The sequence below is a fragment of the Triticum dicoccoides genome, chromosome 1B (genome assembly GCF_002162155.2).
Source record: "Triticum dicoccoides isolate Atlit2015 ecotype Zavitan chromosome 1B, WEW_v2.0, whole genome shotgun sequence".
In the NCBI taxonomy this organism is placed as follows: Eukaryota; Viridiplantae; Streptophyta; class Magnoliopsida; order Poales; family Poaceae; genus Triticum; species Triticum dicoccoides.
In genome coordinates this window covers 660,561,900-660,581,007 of record NC_041381.1, presented here as the reverse complement: position 1 = coordinate 660,581,007, position 19,108 = coordinate 660,561,900, and the positions used below count along the sequence as shown (strand labels likewise).

Below are 19,108 nucleotides of genomic sequence, written 5' to 3'. Positions count from 1 at the left end.
TTTCTACATCTTAGGATTGACCTCGGACATTTCTAGCACCTTGGTGTCTACATGGGGCAAGGCAAGTAGTGCAGATAATCAACGTAAATTTCGGGAGAAACTAAAATTCACTTTTGAGGCGAGTGGAGTCCATTATTCCATAAAAAGAACAAAGAAACAAGAATCACATTAATTAGAGCTCATATGAGGAAAGAACATACCGTGTCCATAGTAGAACAACTCATTGCATGTGGATCCTAATTAAGCCTCAGCTCATATAATGGAATTCAAATCTAACATGGAGACGTCGTGTGCGTATTTTTCGAGAAGGGAGTGACCCCGACCTCTGCATCATTATGATGCACACAACCATGATGTCATGTCTGTTTATCGCTCATAATAAACCCACAACAATTAGATCCTACATTTCCTGTCACCAAGGAAAATGTCACATGAATAAAATTGGCACATACCCTAACTTCTTGATGTCTCAACGCAATGAAACCATTACATAATTAATTGAGTGAAAAATGTAAAAATATTGGTAGAAGATACTTCATTCTCCGAAGGCTTTAAGCAAAGCAACATCATCCGGTGCCGGACTAAGATCTCCCTCGTAGTTCCTCTCCTGACTATGGTCCACAGAATGTGCAACAATCTCGAGGAGGCGGTTCTCTACTTGTTTCATGTCTTGTCGTTCTTCTGGATTGGGCTTCAGACAATCCACGACGACCCTGCTGACCATTTCCAAGAGATCGATATCCGCCTCGCTTGTAACATCGTTATCAATAAAGTTTCTTGCTCTTTTTGCTAGACAAGCTTCAACAAAGTTTGCAACATAGCTCCTCTCAGCATCATATGTTGCAGGCCTCCTTGTGATAAGTTCTATGAGGACAACTCCGAAACCGTAGACATCGCTCTTCTGTGTAACAATCCCTTGCTCCATATATACCGGATCTACTCATGTACCCAATGACATGTTCTGTCATCTCAGCTTTTCCTCTCGCGAGTAGCTTTGATGTCCCAAAGTCTGAAACCTTTGGGGTGAACTTTTTATCGAGAAGGATGTTGGCAGATTTCACGTCACCATGACGGATTGTACTCTCCCCTGCTGAATGCATGTATGTTAAGCCTTCGGCTGACCCAATGGCAATCCACAATCGTGTACCCACCAGAATCCTATCTTTGCACTTGAAGAGAACATCATACAGACTCCCTCTCGCTGCAAACTCATACACCAACATGGGAACATCCAGTTCCAAGCAGCAGCCTATGAGCATGACAATGTTCTTGTGCCTCATCGCAGATTGGATTATAACCTCATCGGTGAACTCCTTTTTCATGTGCTTGTCAACCTTGATGGATTTCTTTATAGCCACCTGTTGTTTGTCCTTGAGAGTCCCCAGATAAACCTTACCAAAGTGTCCCTCTCCAATTACACGCTTGTAGTTATTTGTCATTTGTTTCATTTGTTTCCTTGTATAGATCCTTATATTATTTATATCTTTTAGAACTGGACCACCATTTTGCTCATAGAACCTTTTGAATTTCAGGAGTTGATGGACCATAACCATAAGGGCAGAGACAACAATCATGGCAGCGATGCCTGACAAAGTGCAAAATAGCCAAGCTTCAAGTTTACTCATGTTAAGCTATACATATATACAATCACCAAAATAGCATTACACTAACATGATAGAATGTTTAATTAACTTGACATGCTATTTCTCCATAATCAACTAAGTAACTAATTATACAACTAGTAAGCCAAAAGATGTTATTACATCCAATATGCTCACATATTGGTTGTAGTAACATCTTATATTATGGGACGGAGGGAATGATGAAACTGAAGGTACAACTACAAAAAGTATAGAAACTGAATAATCATTGCCGGCACCCCAGAACCTGGGTGGTATAGGACTTTTCAATTATTGCTAGGCATAATTTTTAGTTTTGTACATCAATTCTCGAACTCAATTCATTAAGAAAGAAGAGCTCTCTTTCTGTCTTTCAGCCATTGCCATGGGAAAAATTATGCACAATAAGAAAAGGAGCTGAGGGGGTACTATTTGAGAGAAATATGCACGCTTGATTTTCAAGTACCGAATTTAATTATTTAAAATCATCACAACAATCAAAATTTCAAAAGTTTGACTATACCTATCCAAAATGACAACTTTTGGGATTCTCGAGGGCCTGCATGCAGAATAGCTTCTTCATCTTGGTCTTCAGCTTCTTAGCCCATGAGGGCTCAGTAGAGGGAGGAGTGTATCCATCAGAGTTGTCCTCATCCGCCTCCTCCTCGATCTCATCCTCATCCACATCCATCTTGGAAGCCTCTGCCTCAGAACTGGTAGTGGTGTTCCCTCATTGGCTCTTGATGCGGAGCTTGACAGGATCATGACGAATCCAACCGGGGGCAACAAACTCCTCACTGGGGAAGAGCTTCTCACAAGTCTTGGAGATCAAGAGAAACATGTAAGGCCCATAGATGGGGACCTTACGGTTGAACACCGCAAACTGAAGCTCGCACCACATAATATGTGAGACATCAAGTTGTTGCGTCTGAGCATGACACACGTCCTCACAAATGAGCATAATATCCACCAGATAGGCATGCACCTTGTCCTTGTCACCGATGCGAGGAAAAAGGATGTTGCGGAAGATCTGATGCATGATGTCAAGGAAAGAGTTCAGCACCCATGTCTTCTTCTTACTGGGAAGCGTCTTCTCAACAAAGAAGGGCTGAAGCTTGTTCTTGTTGGCTGACTCAGGGTTGGCATGAGGGCGAACACCAACGGGCGTGTCGAGCCCCGCATCAGGAACCTGAAGCAAATCCATGAAGTCCTTCCATGTAGCAGTCAACTGTTGCCCATTGGTCATCCAGGTCATGGTCCATGCCTGATCAAAATGAAAATGTACCGAGGCAAAGAACTGAGCCACAATCTCTGGGTCAAAGTCCAGATGAAAAGTAAGCATGTGCTCAATGCCAAATTGCTCCACCAGGTCCAAAGCCTCACCAAAATAGCACGGTGCTTGTCCTGCCTCATATGATTCATGTTAATCCAGTGCATGTCCACGTAGATGTTTTGCTTGGCCTTGATCACATCCAGATAGATAAGATTCTGCTGCTTGGTCCAGAATAGTTCATTCCCTCTGAAATTTGCATGGGGATTCTCATAGGGGTTGATCTTCCTTCGAGGGACAAACTCAGCCAGAGGTATCTCATCCATGTCCATTGTGGGCTCCTTGAGCTTGGTGGCGGTGTGCTTGGTTCTGCGTTGGAAGGCATTGGAGCCCTCTGGAGCTTCATCTTGGTTGCGCAGGCGCTTGGAGCCCGTGTCAAGGACTGGATTTGACCGATGGACATTGGAACCGAAGCCACCACCTAGACACACAACACAAGAACACACAAGAAAACGAGAAGGATCAATGCAAAGACCAGGGCCAAAGCCACAAGAAACAAGTAAGCACAAGATTTGGAAGGAGAAAACAACATAAATTGCATCTACGGTAGTACCGGACCGACGCACGGATGTAAAAAATTACATCCGCTCCAGCCGCGGTAGTACCGTGCCGGGGTGGCACGGTAGTACCGCGCCTGAAGTAATTTTTTACTTCCATGCTCCGAGCGGTAGTACCGCGCCAAGGGAGCGGTAGTACCGCACGGAGCAGATTATGAGCGTGGATGCGGTAGTACCGCTCCAGGAGGAGCGGTAGTACCACACGGATTCAAATGCCACAATAATCGCGGATCTGGATCTAGGAACAACCAAAACTAGATCGGTACTACCGTTGATCAAACTAAACTATTGTGTCAATCCAAATAGCATGCTTACTGCACTACCACTCTCCTACAAATCCCTCTTGCACAGATTTAGCCAAAAAGCACATGAACAACACATGCATCTCCCCAAGACCTAGAAGCACAAGAAAGGAACAAAAAGAGAAGGACTTGGGGAAAAACCTTGGTCCATGGCAAGAGGGCGAGGTGGGGAACGATCCCACCGGTCGGAATTCGAGGAGAGCGGCCGGAGATGGAGATCCGGCGAGGTTCTCCGGCGCCGTTCTTGGGCAGGAGAGAGAGAGAGAGAGAGAGAGAGAGAGAGAGAGAGAGAGACGTCGTGGGGAACATGAGTTGAATGGGTATGAGGGAGTTAGAACTCCCCCGGCCCGCTCTTAACCCCCACGCGCTCACGACTGCGAGTAGTACCGTGCCTCATTGTGGTAGTACCACCCGGGCGGAAGTACCGCACGCCAGGCGGTAATACCGCTCGACCAGCGGCAGTAAAAAATTACTGCCGTGCTGGTTGCGGTAGTACGGTGCGCAACTCCTATGGTGGTACCGTGGCCAACCACGGTAGTACCGTATACCCAAGAAAATGCATGTTTCACAAACGAGAGAAGAAAACAGCCTTTGCAACGCACCCTTCTCGCAACCGGACACACCAAGAGCTAGCACGCGAGGCAACACAAACACAAACATGGCTCAACCGAAGGCAAAAGACAACAAAGACCAAAACACGAAACAAAACTCTCAAGAAGAGAGGGCGGTGGCCGGAGCCACCTATGTATGAGTCAATTGATATGGCACCATGAAGAATTATCCTTGGGCCCATGACCAAAACTCGTCTTTGAAGCACAAGTACCTAAAAAATGGCTAATGTGAAGAGTTGATCAATTTATGCATAATGAGGGGAGGGAGAGTTCATTGAGAGAACAACACTCCCCGTATGTCCATGCCTACACCTAAACAAGATATCAAGTTTAGTATGGTGGGGTGTGCAAGGGTTCAAGCTACATTGCTCAAATCAATGATATTTAGCTCATGCCTTAACTCACGAAATCTTGCTTCATCCAAGGGCTTCATGAAAATATCTGCAAGGTTATCATGAGTGTTGACATACTTGAGCTTGATCTCCCCTCGCCTAATGTGATCCCGAATGAAGTGATACCGAATCTCAATATGCTTTGTCTTGAAGTGTTGCACCGGGTTGAGAGAGATCTTGATGGCACTTTCATTGTCACACCAAAGAGGCACTTTGTCACAAGTGACACCGTAATCCTTCAAAGTTTGCCTCATCCATAGAAGTTGAGCACAACAACTACCTGCAGCCACATACTCTGCCTCGGTGGACGAGAGAGACACACAACTTTGCTTCTTAGAAGACCAACTCACCAAAGAGCAACCGATAAATTGGCACCCTTCGGAGGTGGACTTCCTATCCAGTTTGTCTCCCGCCCAATCTGAGTCTAAATATCCCAAAAGATCAAAGTTTGCTCCTCTTGGGTACCATAAGACAAAGTTTGGGGCATGAGCCAAATATCGAAAGATTCGCTTGACCGCCACAAGGTGGCTTTCCTTAGGTGCGGCTTGAAACCGTGCACAAATTCTCACACTCAACATGATATCCGGTCTAGATGCACAAAGGTAAAGCAAGGAGCCAATCATGGAGCGATATACCTTTTGATCCACTGCTTTACCATTGGGATCTATGTCAAGTTGGCATTTGACGGGCATTGGGGTGGAGACCGGCTTGACATGCGTAGCTTGAATCTCTTGAGCATGTCTTGAGTGTACTTGGCTTGGTTGATGAAGGTTCCTTCTCTTCTTTGCTTGATTTCGAACCTGAGAAAGAACTTCAACTCTCCCATCACAGACATCTTGAACTTTGAGGTCATGAGAGCGACAAATTCCTCATTGAAAGCCTTGTTAGGGGAACCAAAGATAATGTCATCAACATATAGTTGGCATACAAACAACTCCCCTTTGACCTTCTTAGTAAAAAGAGTGGGGTCGATTTTCCCAATTTCGAACCCACGATCTTGCAACAACTCGGTAAGATGCTCATATCACGCACGTGAGGCTTGATTAAGTCCATAGAGTGCCTTATCGAGTCGGTACACATGATCAGGGAAAGAGGGGTCCTCGAACCACGGGGGTTGTTTGACATACACCAACTCATTAATAGGACCATTAAGAAAAGCACTCTTCACATCCATTTGTTGCAACTTGAAATTATGATGAGAAGCATAAGAAATCAACAAACAAATAGATTCAAGGCGAGCAACTGGAGCAAAGGTTTCACCATAGTCGATACCCTCGACTTGGGAGTAGCCTTGTGCCACCAAGCGAGCCTTGTTGCGAACAATAATCCCATGAGCATCTTGCTTGTTCTTGAAAATCCACTTGGTCCCAATGACATTATGATTCCAGGTTGGCCTTGGAACCAATATCCACACTTGGTTGTGCTCGAAGTTGTTGATTTCTTCATGCATGGCATTGAGCCAATCCGGATCCTCGAGCGCCTCATAGACCTTTTGGGGTTTGACACAAGAAACAAACGCGTGATGTTCACAATAGTTTGCTAATTGTCTACGAGTGCTTACCCCCTTTCTTAGGCTTCCAACCACATTCTCCATGAGATGACCTTTGGTTGTGAGCTTGGAAGCAATCTTAGCAGCACGACGCTCTAATTCCTCCTCAGGAGTGAAAAGAGGAGCAGAAACTTGATCATCTTGAGCGTCGTCTTGAGCTTGATCTTGATCTTGAGCTTGCTCTTGATCTTGACCTTGTTCGGAAGGTAGAACCCGACCTTGGGCATCACTTGGTGGCTCACCACCATCTTGAAGTTGATCTTGCCCTTGATCTTGTTCATGAGGTTGAGGGCCTTCACTTTGTTCTTCGGAAGCGTGTGGGTCTTGGGTCGGTGATGGCTCCACTTGAGTGGAGCATTGTCCTTCTCCTTCGGCCACAAGGGGTTCCTCAATGGGTAGGATATGACCGACACCCATTCTTCTTATGGCTTGGGGAGGAATTTCATCACCTACATCACAAGTACCACTTTGCTCCACTTGGGAGCCATTATTCTCGTCAAACTCCATGTTACACGTCTCCTCAATGAGTCCCGTAGACTTGTTGAGGACACGGTAAGCATGAGAGTTTGTAGCATAACCAACAAATATGCCCTCATGAGCTCTAGCCTCAAATTTAGACAAACGAACACCTTTCTTGAGAATGAAACACTTAAAACCGAGCACCCGGAAGTACTTGAGGTTGGGCTTGTTATCGGTGAGTATTTCATATGGAGTCTTGTTCAAGCCTTTGCAGAGATAGAGCCGATTGGATGCATGACACGCTGTGTTGATGGCTTCGGCCCAAAAGTTATAAGGAGACATGAACTCCGCCATCATGGTCCTTGCCGCATCCATCAACGTCTGGTTCTTCCTCTCCGCTACACCATTTTGGTGAGGGGTGTATGGTGCAGAATATTGATGCTTGATCCCCTCATCACTAAGAAACTCATCCAAGGTGTAGTTCTTGAACTCGGTGCCGTTGTCACTTCTTATTGTCAAGATCTTTGCATCATGTTGACGTTGAGCTTCATTTGCAAAGTTGATGACAGTTTGTTGAGTTTCACTCTTCCTCTTGAAGAAATATACCCAAGTGTACCTTGAGTAATCATCGACTATCACCAAGAAATACTTTCTACCCCCAAGACTATCAAAGGATGGAGGCCCAAAGAGATCCATGTGAAGGAGCTCCAAGGGTCTCTTCGAGTAGATGATAGTCATGGGAGGGTGAGCCTTCTCATTAACTTTCCTTCGATACAAGCACTGCAAGCATGATCTTTGGCAAAGCAAACATTGGTTAGTCCATGGACATGGTCCCCCTTGAGAAGACTTTGCAAAGATCTCATATTGACATGGGATAAACGGCGACGCCAAAGCCATCCCACATCAACTTTAGCCATTAGGCATGTCACGGTCTTAGTGGGTCGCTCCGAAAAGTTAATCACATAAAGACCGTTCTCGACATGCCCAACAAAGGCTATTTTAAGGGTCTTGCTCCACAAGAGGGCCACATTATCAATATCAAAGAATGTGGCAAAACCCATGAGTGCAAGTTGACAAACATAAAGTAAATTGTATGCAAGGGACTCAACAAGCATGACTTTCTTGATCGTGAGATCATGAGAAATGACAACCTTGCCAAGAGCCAATACCTTGGAGGACGAGGCATCACCCCACTCGACATTGGTGGGCATAGATGGAATGTTTTGCACGTCCACCACCAAGTCCTTGCTTTCAGTCATATGATTTGTGGCTCCACTATCGAGCAACCATGACCCCCCACCGGAAGCAAACACCTACAAGAGATCAATGCTTGGTTTTAGGTACCCACTTTGTAATGGGTCCTTTGATGTTAGTAACAAGGGTCTTAGGAACCCGAATAGACCATTCAATGTACTCATAAGGAGAACCAACAAATTTAGCATAAACATGCCCATCACTAGCACGGCACAACACATAAGAAGGGTTTGATACGTCTCCAACGTATCTATAATTTATGAAGTATTCATGCTATTATATTATCTGTTTTGGATGTTTAATGGGCTTTATTATACACTTTTGTATTATTTTTTGGGATTAACCTATTAACCGGAGGCCCAACCCATATTGTTGTTTTTGCCTATTTCAGTGTTTCAAAGAAAAGGAATATCAAACGGAGTCCAAATGGAATGAAACCTTTGGGAGAGTTATTTTTGGAACGGAAGCAATCCAGGAGACTTGGAGTAGACGTCAGGGAAGCTTCGAGGAAGCCACGAGGCAGGGAGGCGCGCCCTACCCCCTGGGCATGCCCCCACCCTCATGGGCCCCTCGTGGCTCCCTTGACCGACTTCCTTTGCCTATATATGTCCATATACCCTAAAAACATCCAGGGGCACAATCGATCGGGAGTTCCACCGCCGCAAGCCTCTATAGCCACCAAAAAACAATCGGGACCCTTTTCCGGCACCCTGCCGGAGGGGGGATCCATCACCGATGGCCATCTTCATCATCCGGCGCTCTCCATGACGAGGAGGGAGTAGTTCATCCTCGGGGCTGAGGGTATGTACCAGTAGCTATGTGTTTGATCTCTCTCTCTCTCTCTCTCTCTCTCGTGTTCTTGATTTGGCACGATCTTGATGTATCGCGAGCTTTGCTATTATAGTTGGATCTTATGATGTTTCTCCCCCTCTACTCTCTTGTAATGGATTGAGTTTCCCTTTTGAAGTTATCTTATCGGATTGAGTCTTTAAGGATTTGAGAACACTTGATGTATGTCTTGCGTGTGCTTATCTGTGGTGACAATGGGATATTCATGTGATCTACTTGATGTACGTTTTGGTGACCAACTTGCGGGTTCAGTGACCTTGTGAACTTATGCATAGGGGTTGGCACACGTTTTCGTCTTGACTCTCCGGTAGAAACTTTGGGGCACTCTTTGAAGTACTTTGTGTTGGTTGATTAGATGAATCTGAGATTGTGTGATGCATATCATATAATCATACGCACGGATACTTGAGGTGACATTGGAGTATCTAGGTGACATTAGGGTTTTGGTTGATTTGTGTCTTAAGGTGTTATTCTAGTACGAACTCTATGATTGATCGAATGGAAAGAATAGCTTCGTGTTATTTTACTATGGACTCTTGACTAGATAGATCAGAAAGGATAACTTTGAGGTGGTTTCGTATCCTACCATAATCTCTTTGTTTGTTCTCTGCTATTAGTGGCTTTGGAGTGACTCTTTGTTGCATGTTGAGGGATAGTTATATGATCAGTTATATTATTATTGTTGAGAGAACTTGCACTAGTGAAAGTATGAACCTTAGGCCTTGTTTCCTACCATTGCAATATCGTTTACGCTCACTTTTATCACTTCTTACCTTGCTGTTTTTATAATTTCAGATTACAAATACCTTTATCTACCATCCATATTGCACTTGTATCACCATCTCTTCGCCGAACTAGTGCACCTATACAATTTACCATTGTATTGGGTGTGTTGGGGACACAAGAGACTCTTTGTTATTTGGTTGTAGGGTTGTTTGAGAGAGACCATCTTCATCCTACGCCTTCCACGGATTGATAAACCTTAGGTCATCCACTTGAGGGAAATTTGCTACTGTCCTACAAACCTCTGTACTTGGAGGCCCAACAACGTCTACAAGAAGAAGGTTGTGTAGTAGACATTAGGGTTAAAGTCGCCGGCTTTGTTGGAAGGGGTGGCGTTGCCCTTTTTTACGTCACCACCCTTCACATTGTTCTTCTTCTCCTTCGAAGCACCCTCTCCCTCCTTCACAAAATTTTTCTTGAGAGGAGGAGGTCGTTTGGTCTTGTCATTCTTCTTCTTGCTCTTGGACTTGGGTGCGAACCCAACTCCCTCCTTGGCCACAACTTCCTTTTGATTGCTCGAAAGGTCATTGAGATTCTTCTCACCTTGTATACAAGACACAAGGACTTTCTCAAGTTGCTCCTTCAACTTGGCATTCTCCTCCACAAGATGCACATGCTCACAACACGGGTTAGTAGCATTTGCATTATCAATTAAGACCATATGAGGAAAGGTGGCTTTCTCCTTGGTTAGCTTCACTTGGAGTTGATCATGAGACTCCTTGAGGCTAGCATGAGCACCCTTCAAGGCCTTGTGAGACTTGTCAAGTATATCAAACTCCTCTTTGAGTCTAGCAAGGTCAACCCCAAGTTTAGCCTTCTCGGAATTTAGCACACGAGATACAACAAGAGCATGATCAAGATCTTTCTTTAATTTAGCATGGTCATTGTTGTGTGACTCCTCAAGAGCCAAACGATGAACATGCTCTTCCTCAAGTGCATTAGAGAGGTCTGATATCTCATCGACATAGTCACGACTATGACCTTCCATCTTAGAGATGGTTTCCTCATGAGCCTCGATCATGTCATTGGCTTCACCAAGTTGTTCCAAAAAAGCAACAAAGTGCTTCTTAGATTTGCCCTTGAGCTTAATCATAAAAGACTCAAATTCATTTACTTACTCATTAGACCCCTCACTTTCATCAATGCAATCCGTCAAGGAGGGATCAGTAATGATGGTAGTTTTGATGTTGGGGGTTACCTTGTTAGTGGCTTTAGCCATGAGGCACTTGGAGGTGATGTTCTCGTTGGGTGAATTGAAGAGAGACACCGTGGAGTTGTGGCAATGGCAATGGAGGACATGGCCATGACTTCACTATCTTCATCGTCATCATCATCCTCATTGCATTCTTCTTGTGCCACCAACCCTTCAGTCGGAGTCTTCTTGGTGAAGTTGTTCTTGTTGGGGAAGGACTTGGCTTTGTCTTTTCGGATGAGCTTGCCACCATTGTATTCTTGCTTCTCGTAAGGGCACTCTGCAACAAAATGGCTCACATTGCCACAATTGTAACATGTTCTCACACATTGCTTGCCCTTGAAGCCACTTGAGTTGTTCTTGTTGAAATTTGGCCTTGAGTTCTTCTTGCTCCAAAATTGCCTTGAAGCAAGAGCCATGTGCTCATGATAATCATTTTTCGTGTCTTTGGGGTAGCTCTCCTCATCTTCCTCTTCATCCTCTTCATCTAGACTAGCCTTGGCCTTCAAGGCAAGGTTGGGCTTCTTTGCTCTTTGAGAACGCAAAACCACATTGTCGGCGGTCTTGTCCAAGATCCTCATCGCCACAAACTCATCCAACACTACATTTGAGGACAAGGTGTGGAAGTTCGGCCTTTGACGGATGACGGAGGACATGGCCTTGTGGTAAGACATCATGGCCTTGAGGAATTTGTGCTTGATCCAATTATCATTAGTATCCTTGCTCCCATGATCTCGGAGAGAGACCACGAGAGTGGTTAATCTCCGGTAAAACACACGAGGTTCTTCATCTTCATTCATTAGAAACTCATCGGCTTCATCTTGCACCACTTCATAGTTGGAGCGTTGGATGCTTGCGCTTCTCTTGTAAAGGGAAACAACATGATGCCATGCTTCCTTGGCCACGGTGAAGGGTCAAAGATGCGCAATATCTTCGGGTGGAATTGTATCTTGGATGATGAAGAGAGCATTCTCATTGAATTGATTATCCACAACTTCTCTAGGGGTGAAGTTGTTACGATCATGCGGATAGAAAGATTCCTCAATGATTCTCCAAAGGTTAGTATTAACATGGTTTAAACGACATTTAAAGCGATAAACCCAAGAGTCAAAATCCTCATTTTTCGCAATCTTGGGAGGAGAACCCGCATGATTTAAATGAGAGGAGGGAACCGGTCCTCCATAAGTGAGAGGTGGTTCAAGATGAGCATAGATGCCATTTCCATTTCTACCACTAGATAAAGGAACTCTATCACTAGAAGCTTCCCCCTTATCGGAGTTGGCATCCTCCACCTTTTTAGTGGGAGCGGCCACTTCCAAAGGTGCGGTGGACAATTTAAGACAATCAAGGAACTCTTTGAACATGCCTTTGACCTCGGTCTTATGGAGGTTTTCAATGTGTCCAAAGCCACATTGAACTCCTCACGTGAGACCGGGGATCCCCCATCGGCCATAGACGAGGAATGATTCACACCGGGGTGCTCCTTCTCACCGTCTATAGTGTCAACCATACTCTTAGGACGGTAAATCCCTTAATTAAGAGACGAGGCTCTGATATCAATTGAAATGATCGATATAGTTGACTAGAGGGGGGATGGGGGTGAATAGGCAACTAACAATTTTTAGCTTTTCTTTACAAATTTAAACTTTGCATCAAAGTAAGTTGTCTAGATATGCAACTAGGTGAGCAACCTATATGATGCAACAACAGGAAGCACACAAGCAAGCAAAGGAAATAATACTATATAGCTTGCACAAGTAAAGGTGAGAGATAACCAAAAGCGGAACCGAAGGAGACGAGGATGTGTTACCGAAGTTCCTTCCTTTTGAGGGGAAGTACGTCTCCGTTCGAGCAGTGTGGAGGCACAATGCTCCCCAAGAAGCCACTAGGGCCACCGTATTCTCCTCACACCCTCACACAATGCGAGATGCCGTGATTCCACTATTGGTGCCCTTGGAGGCGGCAACCGAAACTTTACAAACAAGGTTGGGGCAATCTCCACAACTTAATTGGAGGCTCCCAATGACACCAAGAAGCTTCACCACAATGGACTATGGCTCCGCGGTGACCTCAACCGTCTAGGGTGATCAAACACCCAAGAGTAACAAGATCCGCAAGGGATTAGTGGGGGAGTCGAATATCTCTTGGTGGAAGTGTAGATCGGGGCCTTCTCAACCAATCCCTAGAGAGTCAACAAGTTTTATTGGCTAGGGAGAGAGACGGGCAAAAATGGAGCTTAGAGCATCAATGGAGCTTGGAGAAGGAAGAGGTAGTCAACTCGGGGAAGAAGACACCCCTTTTATAGTCATGGGACAATTCCAACCGTTATCCACCAACTCAGCCTGCGACACGCGGTACTACCGCACCACAAGAGCGGTACTACTGCACGGACCTGCGGTACTACCTCGGCGTACCGCGGTACTACCGCGGGCACGACAGGGCCAAGACTCGTCCTGATGTGCTATGACAGGGGGCGGTAGAACCGCTGGCGCGGTACTACCGCGCCCCCTTGCGATACTACCGCAAGGCAGGAATAGTCCAGGCAAAGTAGGCACGGATATAAAATAAATTACATCTGTGACTACATCCGCTGAGTTTTTATCTATGCAAAAGTACGACACAGTACTACCGCACACCTGGAGCGGTACTACCGTGTAGGGCGCGGATGTAAAAAATTACATCCGCCCCTACTTCCGCTCATGCAGCTGTGCCTGGCTAGAGCTCATGGTACTACCGCGCCAAGGCACGATACTACCGCGTAGGGCGCGGATGTAAAAAATTACATCCGTCCCTACTACCGCTCGAGCAGCTACGCCTAGCCTGAGGCCACGGTACTACCGCTCTGGAGGAGCGGTACTAATGTGGGCACCTACGGTACTACCGTGCCGGGGCCCGGTACTACCACAAGGGCCTGCGGTAGTACCGCTCTGGAGAGCAGTACTACTGCCAGCCTCAGTTCAGCAACATTAGGAGTTCTCCATTTTGCAGAGGCACGGAGAGACGGAGGATGATCCAAAGAGCCAAAGGAAGGGGGGGTGCAAAGAGGAACAGACGTGTACGTGAGATTCCACCCAAACCTTTTCAACGCTGACCCCCTCTTAATAGTACGGCTTTCCTACGACTCAAATCCACCGAAAAGAAACGTAGAGAAACACTGTCTTCAATAGTCTTTGAGGGGCGTCGAATCGTCTTGTGTTTAGACATGATATATTTGAAACACTCAAAGCACACGATTAGTCCACAAACGCATTATCATCAATCACCAAAACTACTAAGAGATAATATGCCCTTACACTACTAACCCTACCTTATCCTCCCCACCGGCCGACCCTCTCACTCACTCTCCCTCTCAGTCACTCTCGCCTGCGCCGATACCCGTCGTCCGCCACCGCCGTCGTCGTCCGTCTGCCACCAAGGTACTCCCTCCATCCCTCCCTCCGCCTTCGACCGCCCCCTCCTCCCTCCTCCTCCGGTGGCCCCCTCGTCCCTCGTCCCTCCTCCGCCGGCAGCCCTCCTCCCACCGCCCCTCCCTCCTCCTCCTCCGGCCACCCCTCCCCCTCCTCTCTCCTCCCTCCCTCCCTTGTCTCTGTTCTTGCAAATTGTAGGTAATTTAAATGTAGATTTTAGAAAGTAGACATTGTAGAATGTAGGTGTCGGTGTCAAAACCGGCAGATCCCTGGTAGGGGGTCCCGAACTATGCGTCTAAGGCTAATGGTAATAGGAGGCGCGTGACATGATGTTTACCCAGGTTCAGGCCCTCTCTATGGAGGTAATACCCTACTTCCTGCTTGATTGATCTTTATTATATGAGTATTACAAGAGTTGATCTACCACGAGATCGTAGAGGCTAACCCTAGTAGCTAGCCTATGATTATGATTGTTGTTCTTGTCCTACGAACTAAACCCTCCGGTTTATATAGACACCGGAGGGGGCTAGGGTTACACAGAGTCGGTTACAGAGAAGGGAATCTACATATCCGAATCGCCAAGCTTGCCTTCCACGCAAAGGAAAGTCCCACCCGGACACGGGACGAAGTCTTCTATCTTGTATCTTCATAGCACAATAATCCGGCTGTCCAATAACCCCTTAATGTAGGACTCCCTCAGTAGCCCATGAACCAGGCTTCAATGACGATGAGTCCGGCGCACAGATTGTCTTCGGCATTGCAAGGCGGGTTCCTTCTCCGAATAATCCAAAGTAGATCTTGAACACAAGAATCGTGTTCGGATCTGCAAAACAAATTCCACATACCATCGTAGAGAGTACAATATTCCACGAGTCTAATCTGCTGACAACTTCTTCATAGCATGACATCACGCCGCAGCCCAGTCATTATTCGAACCGTTATCCCAACCGACTACTACACGTTTCGCGAGGCGGTTTTATTGGCACGTCTTGTCGAAGCAGAGATCGTGTCCCCTTATTACGGGATTCTCATCAATACGGGCGTGGGTAACCCAACCGTGCCATAAGCACGGTGCCTGGGGAATAAGCGAGTTTTAGGGCGAGTGGGGAGGAGCATGATTTCTGCTGCCTTTATAAAGGGATAAGGTTTCCCCTCTTTCACCCATGCCTTCTCCTTCATCTGCTTATTCTCCCTCTCGAGCTCTAATGCCCAAGCATTCGCCTTCTCCGCCCACAAAAGCATTCTGAAAATGTCCGGATCTAGAGCTGGAGGCAAGTGGATGGCCTCTACTGTCCAGCAGAAGGATATCAAGAAACTTCGGGAGGCCGGGTATCTGGCCAAGAAGATCGCGCATCGTCTTCCGATGGCGGGACAGATCGTCCCCACTCCAGAACCCCATGAGAGGGTTGTATTCCTCCCTCACTTCGTCCGCGGGCTGGTGTTTTCCCTCCACCCATTTGTTCGCGGCCTTATGTTTTACTACAGGATCAATTTCCATGATCTATCCCCCAATTCCTTCCTCAATATCTCGACATTCATCGTTGTGTGCGAGGCCTTCCTCCGCATCCCTCCACACTTCGGACTGTGGCTGAAGATTTTCAACGTGAAGCCAAAGGTGGTAGGAGGCGAGCACGCCGAGTGCGGAGGCGCCATGGTGAGCAAGATGCCCAACGTCAAATGGCCATCAGGTGCTTTCAATGAGTCCGTCAAAGGATGGCAACAATAGTGGTTCTATGTCACTGAGTCACGCGGCACCAAATGGGCCGCAACTCCTGAATTCCGATCTGGAACCACATTGCGGCTTACATCCTGGCCCGAGAAGGGCCTAGACTGGTCTTCGTCAGACGAACTGACGATGCTTCAGGCGCGTGTCAAGAGCATGGGAGACAAGAACATCAAGCTCGTTGATGTAGTCCAGGTGATGTTAGTTCGCTGGATTCTCCCATGCCAACGCAGGGCTTACAATTTATGGGAATTCGACCCGGCTAAGCACCAGACCCTGCATGAGTTCTTTGGCACAATGCACGAAGACATCTGGAAGGTGCTCTTCAAGTCCGGCAAATCATGGCCGGACTCGACCGAGGACCGCGGGTACAAATTGTCTCGTCCCGCAAGTTCGGTAAGTTTTCGTATGTTTGGCAAGGTGTACATTTTATTTGCGTACTCTGAGGGAAATGCCTAATATATTTTCCAACAATTCTCCTAGGGCTGGACGAAGAAGGCGGAGTGGATCTACTGTCCGGCCCCGATGCCAGAAGAACAAGCCGGCCCACTTATGATGAAGATGCTGGTCCCGACGCCTTACAAGGCGCCGAAGAAGAAGGCCGAGAAGAAGGCCAAAGAGACCAGGGGCGGCCTTCATCGCAAGGGTACTTCGGGCATGGTGTCCGAAGACTCTGAGGCCTGCTCCTCCTCCGAAGAGGACGAGGAAGAGGAGGAGGAAGAAAAGGAAAGCCAATCCTCCCTAGCGAGGGGGAGAAAGAAGAGGACGGCCTCCACATGTTTGGAGGCTGAATCATCTAAGAAGGGGAAAGCCTCCCTTCCGAACGAATTCACCACCGCCACCGACAGCAGCCTAGAATGGGATCCCAGGGTCAAGCCCCTAGCCAAATCATGAGTACATAAAAACCCGGACACATTCGTATATCCAGACTCACTATTGCATAGCTTTAACATATTGAGTCACACATTTTGCAGTCCGGCCAGGTCCCACATCGAGCAATCTTCATCGGAGGATTTGGGCTCGGACGCGATGGACAGTGGGACTCTCCCGACGGCTTCCTCCCCCAAACATGTGGACAACACCGAGGTGTCGTCCCAAAGGGGCCCAGGCCAAGGAGAAGCTTGGGGGGCCGTCAAGGCGGCGCCATAGGGTCAAACCTCGGCAGCCGGACACATGGGGGAGCAGACCCCCATGGATACTGACGGCGGGGGTCATCTTGAATTCGGTCCCCAGCCGGACACAGTTCCGAAGACCAACACGGCTCCAGATTCAGGCAGGCAACCTCCTTCAACAGAAGGGGGTGCACCTATTCCACCGGTGACCTCTGTCCAGCCAGAGGTGGCGGATACTTTATCGGCAGCACTGAGGAACACTTCCATCGTTGAAGAACACCGTGCCCTTATGGGTGCGGTGATTGAGAAGATTCAGTCTGCTAAAAGCGGGCTGACAGAAGCCTACACCAGCCTTCTAACAGGCTTTGAGGTAAGTGGTGAGGTTTAAAGAGTGTCATAGTATAGATAGTAGCCCCTGATACACTGTTCGGTGTTTCGAAAAGAAAATCCGGTCAGAGGATCAAATATATTTTCGCAGGAGACTTACCATGCAATACCTTTTTTTTGAATAAGTAGGCGTCTTTATTGACTGCCACCTCTCATACTACGGAAGTCTCCATACTGAAGCAGAGTCTGGAGCGGGTCGAAAAAGAGCTCGGCCAAGTGAAGAAGCAGTTGGAGGATAACCAAGGTATGCAAAACCTTGTTTGTATGCAGTATGAATGAATGATTGAATGTGACGAAAAAAATGTCATGATGTATATCAGGAGCGACGACCGAAGTCGAGGCTCTTAAGAAGGCTGTGGCTGAGGCCGAGAAGAAGGCAGCCAAGGAGCAGGCCATTCATGAAAAGCATGAGGCCAGGGTCATTGAAGTTCAACAAGATCTCCAAGAGGCCGTGAAGAGGTGCGAGACCTTGAAGCAGAGTTTGACAGATAAAGAATCTGAACTCACCAAGGCTCGTCAAGCCGCACACAATGCCCGGGGTGAAATCCAAGGCACCCTCCAGGAAATCCAGGAGGCCAGGAAGATCACGGTGGGTAAGGCTTTTTCTATGCAAAGCAAGTATGTGAAGGAAAGATTCCTGTTACTAACCCGAATTCAGAGTTCTCCAGGGGCGTTTGCGGATCTGCCGTGTAGTGTATCTGATGCTGCACAATTCTACCGAACCGAAGAAGGGAGCTCTACGAAGCTGTTCTGGTCGCAATATCTTGCGTCAGAACATCCAGCGCCCTTTATCGATCAGCTGAAACAGCCGGTCGAGCTGCATAGGGCAGCCGAACTAGCCATGAAGGATTTGATTATCCGACTATGGCCTGGCGAGGTGTTGGAAATATACCCTAGAGGCAATAATAAATTAGTTATTATTATTATATTTCCTTGTTCATGATAATCGTTTATTATCCATGCTATAATTGTATTGATAGGAAACTCAGATACATGTGTGGGTACATAGACAACACCAAGTCCCTAGTAAGCCTCTAGATGACTAGCTCATTGATCAATAGATGGTTACGGTTTCCTGACCATGGACATTGGATGTCGTTGATAACGGGATCACATCATTAGGAGAATGATGTGATGGACAAGACCCAATCCTAAGCCTAGCACAAAGATCGTATAGTTCGTATGCTAAAGCTTTTCTAATGTCAAGTATCATTTCCTTAGACCATGAGATTGTGCAACTCCCGGATACCGTAGGAATGCTTTGGGTGTACCAAACGTCACAACGTAACTGGGTGGCTATAAAGGTGCACTACAGGTATCTCCGAAAGTGTCTGTTGGGTTGGCACGAATCGAGACTGGGATTTGTCACTCCGGTTAACGGAAAGGTATCTCTGGGCCCACTCGGTAGGACATCATCATAATGTGCACAATGTGACCAAGGGGTTGATCACGGGATGATGTGTTACGGAACGAGTAAAGAGACTTGCCGGTAATGAGATTGAACAAGGTATCGGCATACCGACGATCGAATCTCGGGCAAGTACAATACCGCTAGACAAAGGGAATTGTATACGGGATTGCT

The 19,108-nt window shown here is 46.9% G+C and overlaps 1 pseudogene; it reads right to left on the bottom strand.

Moving 5' to 3' along the window:
* Positions 1-535: 535 nt before the first annotated feature.
* LOC119350829 lies at positions 536-2,310 on the bottom strand (annotated as a pseudogene).
* Positions 2,311-19,108: the final 16,798 nt, after the last annotated feature.